Raw genomic sequence first — 6,207 nt, 5'->3', positions numbered from 1 at the left:
TCGGCTAAGGAGTGGTTGGCTGGTAAGCATAGATTAAAAAGCCAAAACCGAAATAGAAGTTGGAGTAATAGAAGACATTACAAAATGCAAGCATACACACAACAACCGGAATAAGAGTTGCGTAAAATTTTCATTCAAGGAAAAGTCATTACATAGGGGCATACTTCGGTTACAAAGAGAAGAAAAAATTAAGAGAAAAGTTCATCAATTTCAGCATCAAAAGCCGCATCATCACTAACTCGAAGACCGGTCTCAAGAGGAAGCTCACTCTCGGCTGCCGTGATTCCTTCGGTTGGAACCACGTCTTCATTCGGCTGCTCGTTAGGAAGGTCCTCTACCATGGGTTCCAACCGAAGTGATGGGTCGGCACCAACAACCGGAATGTCTTCAGGAGCAGAGGAGTCATCAGTGTCAGAGTCCTCCAGGAACTCTTGTTGCAAGGCATCTGCATACACCGCAAGGGATTTCGGTATAAAGTACGCTGGAGGGTCGAATACCTCGGTCTGTTCATCATGACCGAGCTTCTCCACAGCCGCCCTCCAGCCGCACTTGAAGAAAAGTTCCTTGGCGGCGTCGCATTGTTTGACATAGGCCTCCTCTGCCTCCTTGTAACCTCGCTTGTACCCCTCCTTTTCGGCCGCCTCCATGTTCTTTTTTAGTTCGTTTATTTCGGCGTCTTTTCTCTTCTCAAGCTTCAGCAGCTCACGCAGATATTTGTCTTTCATTACAATGGCCGCTTTTTGCTTCTCCGCTTCAGCCGAGTTAACTAGATCGGCAAGTCGGCCGTTCTCTGCTTGAAGCTCGGTCATTTTCCTTTCGGCCTCCACTAGTTCGGCCGCCTTTGCTTCGGCTTCCGCCATCGCTTGCCGTGTGGTTTTGCGGAGTTCTTGGACTTTCCTATAAGTGATATTGTTCTTTTGCAAGGCCTGGCAAAACAAAGATTTCTTCTCAAGCCGAAGTAAAAGTTGGAAAAATTTAGACAGAAAAAACAGACAGAGCTACTTACCAAGATCATGGACTTGGAGGCAGACCGAATCGACTTCATTTCGGTGTTCAGCTGTTTCAAGTGGTGCTCCATGTCCTTGGGGAGGCACACACTTTTGGCCAAGTTAAAGGCCAATTGGTGATCTTTTTCAGCCACGACCGAGTCAGTAGCTTTGATGTCTCGGTCGTTGAAAGTCAACAACGGGGCCCACTTCGGAGATTCAGGTCGGTCAGTTTGCTCCGGTTGGGGAGAAGGTTGAGGACTTTGGGGGATGGATTCAACCTCATCGACAAGTTGCTGTTCGGTCGATGTAGGTCGGGCGCGTTTGGAAGGGCGAGATGAAGAAGGCCGCTGAGAAGGGAGGGCCACAACGGCAGGTTGTGCCTCGATGGATGGCTGTACTTCGGCTCTGGTTGTTGAAGTTAGAAGGGCCCTGACTCTGCTCTTCTTTGCCATTTCTTCCTCAGCAGTTAATGGAACAAGTCTTATTTCGGGCAAAGTTGGGTCCGGTTCTGGGTCTTCCTCAAGAAGAAAATCGGTTACCCTTGCTTTTCGGCGACCGCTGTACCGGTAGGTCGGCTCAAAGTTCAGAAGCTTAGCCCAACTCCTCTCTTGGCACCGTAGTGCGGCTCGCAAAATTGCAAGGTTGGGATAGCTATATAGAGAACGGAGGTGGGCAAAATCTGCGAAAAAAAAAAGAAAAAAAAAGTGTTAGTTCGGTCAACAGACTAGAAAAACCGATATAAACGTACAAGGAAGAAGACCGAAGTTGAATTACCAGGCTCTCCCATTTTCCAATTTATAGGTCGGCCAGGAATTTGGGCTTGAAAATCCTCAAAGTTCCCAGAGACCCAAAAGAAATCATCATCATTAAGATCTTTATCCGGTGTGTGTTTAACTATCTTCTCTCGGCGACGGCGAATCCTAAGGTAATAGACCCACCCAGCATTCTTTGAGCCAATGGAGTACTGATGAAAGATTTCGGCCAGACCAAGGTTTAGTCCGGTTTGGTGGTTCAGTGCGGCTATTCCCATTATAATACGATATGTATTGGTGGACAGTTGGGTGGGGCATAACCTAGTCTGTCTAAGAAATTCGCAGATTAGCGGTTGGACAGGAAACCGTAGTCCGGTTTCTATTATGGATTGAAGGGTAAAAGGGACGAAGCCTTCATTGTCCCAGGGAGTAGCATCTTTTTCGGCCAACGTCAGATGGACGTCGTCAGGAATTTGGTAATCTTCCCTAAATTCGGCCAGGCCACCAGGGGTCTCAACTAGATATCTATACTTACCCATCTGGTGAATAAATTACTTATAATTTATGTCGGTACAAAAATTTGGCTCAGTAGCTCGGTTGAGCACACGCAGGAGTGCCTGGGCAACCTAAGTCTGCAAAGTAGAAAACAAAGGGGTTAAGCACAGATCGTTGGACCGCGCTACAAATTATAAGCAAGATATACAAATCCTACTTCGGCTTAGTGGGCTGGTTCTACCTCGGTTCATCAGAAGGTTTGTTAGCTCGGTTTTGAGCAGATTAGACCGGTTTATCATTTAGGGGCAGCTTTCCGAGTTCGGTCTAAAAAACTAAGAAAGCTGGTTTAGCCCCAAGGCCTAAATCGGTTGTGGTATGAATAGAGTTACTTCGGTTAAGCCTCTAGGGGCGGCTTTCTGAGTTCGCGTAAAGGAACCAAGAAAACCGGCTTGGCCCCAAAAGCTTAGTTCGGTTGATAACCAAGGTTCCTAGTTTGCTATATTCAAAACTCGGTGATCTTATTTCGGCTAAAGCGAGTTAGGCACTGGTAACCCCTTTGATCTTATTTCGGCTAAAGTTCTAGTTCGGTCATTAACTACAGAGATCTACCTATTTGGCGCAAACAGGATCCTAGTTCGGTTACTATGTGATTTTGGATCTAAGAGTGGTTTTCTACATAATAGTTCATACACGCATGGAGTTCTGTGGTTTTTTCATGAAAGTACAGAAGCAAAAATAAGAAATGCACAAGCATGCTTCACCAAGATAGAGAAAACAGAAACGAAGAAAGCAAAAACAAGTTTTTTAAAAAAACTTACCAGGGGGAAACAAAGGCAAAGAAGGAAAAATGGTAGCAAAACCACAGCCTCTTCGAGTTCAACGGAAGAACAGCCAGAGCACGTAGAGAGAAGACGAAGAATATGAAAAGTATGTGAATGATTCAAGAGTAGGAAAGTTATTTTGTGAAAAGAGACTGAGAAGAGGCGGCAAAAGGAGGCGGGACTGTTCAAAATTCACGAAGTACGAAAGACGGCGTGACAGCCGTCCTCAACCTATCAGAATCTGCCACGTGTCATGGGAAGGGGAAGCGTTACAGTCACTGTGATTGAAGAGACGTTTTGACCGGACATAGTGAAGCTCGAAGTAAAATTAGCTCGGCTTAAAAGTTCGAGAGTTTTTAGCTCGGCTGGAGAGACTAAAGTATTTTTTAGCTCGGCTGGAAAAGCTTAAAACGACGCCAGCTCGGCTGGTGGACTGGTAATCCCAATCATGCTATGCAGATGGAATTAAGGGGCAATTGAGAGGGTAATTTTTGGGAAAAAATTGGGCCGAGCTGCAAGTTGGGCTTTGAGGCCCAAAACGCGAAGGACTAAGTAAGAAGGCCGTAAAGGATACTCCGGCCCAGGAGAGCAATGTTACTCCGGCCTAGGAGAAGCGTAGTTACTCCGGCTGGGAGAAGTAAATGTTACTTCGGCTCAGGGATGTAAAGCTACTCCGGTCCGGGGTTGCTTCTAGTTAAACCGATCTCCGAGGTAGTCCGGTTATAAGTTGTTCCGGTCAAGATCGGTCGGAATGTTATTACTTGGAAGAGCGGTTCAAATGCACCACGGTTCGTGTATGGGAGAACCAATATATGGTGTGGCAAGAAGAACCGAACTACGGTTAGTATGGCCTATTCTACGGTTCGGCATAGCCAATGTTATTTCGGTCATGAGGTAGTTCGGCCGCAGAGAAAACCATCCCACTTGGTTTAAACAGTGGGGGAGGGTGTAAAAGGATAAGCATTATCCTTTGGAGTATGAATCCTAGGAGGACTCTGCATGGAGAAATACAAGTCCTACTAGGATTGTGCCACAGGAAACTTATAAAAGCTCACAAGCATCACCTTGGAAGAGGTAATTGAACACAATACTTTTTGAGAGCATAAATCTTTGTCTATTTGTCAAGCTTACTGACTTAGGCATCGGAGAGGTTTCCGGCACACACCCGCCGGCTAGCTCACGTTTGTGTTTTCAGGTGACAAAGCGACGTCGTACGGAGGAGCGTGGACTTGGTCAACAGGGTTATACGAGGAGAATTATTTCCTCCCCGTACAGTAACAATTTTATAAATTTTGTAAATTATTTATAAGAATTAAAAAATGAAAATAGATACCAAACCAACTTCTATTTACAAATTTTAAATTTTTTACAAACATAAAAATAAAAAATAAAATAAAAAACTGTGAACATAAACATTAGAAGACACGCGAGTAGACGAACACCCTCCCCCCCTCCCAAAAAAAATTCACAATGTTTTGTTTTCTTAGTGTAAATGAGTATTCCAAATTATAGAGAAATACCTTTAAATTATAAATTTGTACTTTAATTTAAAATAAATTGTAACAAACTTGTGTAAATTAGGGGTGCTTGTGAATTGGGTTTGGTCAGTTAGTCTTTCATCTATTATCTGTTTGAATTTAGGTAGATTGGGAAAATAAATTTGCACCCATTTGCTTAGTTAGCAGATGCGGATTAAGCGAACTGTATGGGTTGACGGTGAATGCAGATTGATTCAGTGATTAGACTATATTGTTTTAGGCTTTTTTTTTTCGAACTATTTTGGGCTAAATTTTTTTTTTATTTTTTCTAATAAAAATTAAGGCCAACTTTTATATTTCATAAATAGAAAATATAATTGCTAAATAAAAGATAATTTTTTTTAACACAAGAAACATAAAAAGCATAAGATCATTTTCTTAAGGGTGTTGACAGATTGGGTTGGGTCAGATGACCTCTCATCCATCATTTGTTCTGTCATGACCCAAACCCGCCCCTATATATTAAGGTCATAACCGGCCAGTAATCATGAGATCAACTACGGCCTCAAACCTGATATCAATTAATAATTAATAATATAGGGCCAGATGTGGAAGCAAACTTAAAAATTTTGTCCAATAAGCTATGCTTACATGGCATATCAAAACATTTCACATAATTTAATAATAACTCACACCAAATATCAGTAGTTAACATCTTGTATATCCAAGATCATTCAAAGACATAGTCAGCTAAACCAAAAGCTTATACACATAAACGGTCTATCATGACCAATAGAAGTAACAAAATAAATACAAAAGATCATAAACAAGCCTCTTACGTAAGGCACCTGGGCTGACTTCACAAAACTCAGGTTCCTTTCTTAAATTCCACTAAGCCTGGGGTTAAATAAGAGTGAGCTAACGCCCAGTGAATAATATCAAAATAAAGAGATTAATGAATGAGATTCATTCATAAATGAGTCATACTTATAATGTACACATTTGAACCACTATTCTCATTCACATCAGATTTACAAATCTCAACAAAGCAAAACGACATCGGGTCCAACACATCATATCCATATGCAAACGACCTCGGGTCCAATTCTTATATAAAACAATCAACCTTGGGTTCATCTATACAAAACGACCTTTGGTCCAACCAACTCTTTATTCAAAAACGACCTTTGGTCCAATTCGAACATATCAAACGGCCTCGGGCCCAATTCAAACATACCAGGTGTATCAAACGGCCTCGGACCCATTCTCTTTATATTCATATTTATGCGTATTTTATATTCATGATCATAATCCTTTTTCATTCAAACGGCCTTTGGCCCATTTTCTGTATATTCATATCTATGCGTATTTCATATTCATGATCATGATCCCTTTTTATTCGATCATGATCTATTTTCATTCAAACGGCCTTTGGCCCATTACACTCATGTTCTAATGGCCTTTGGCCCATCACGATATTCAAACGGCCTTTGGCCCATCTTTATATTCAAACATGTCAAATGGCAAACGGCCTTAGGCCCACCTTTATATTTAAACGTCTCAAATGGCAAACGGCCTTAGGCCCAATTCGGACATATCAAACGTATCAAACAGCCTTTGGCCTAATTCGAACATATCAAACGGCAAAAGGCCTTAGGCCCAATTCAGACAT

Source organism: Camellia sinensis, chromosome 10 (assembly GCF_055761805.1).
Source record: "Camellia sinensis isolate YWXY chromosome 10, ASM5576180v1, whole genome shotgun sequence".
In the NCBI taxonomy this organism is placed as follows: Eukaryota; Viridiplantae; Streptophyta; class Magnoliopsida; order Ericales; family Theaceae; genus Camellia; species Camellia sinensis.
This window is presented reverse-complemented; position numbering follows the sequence as displayed.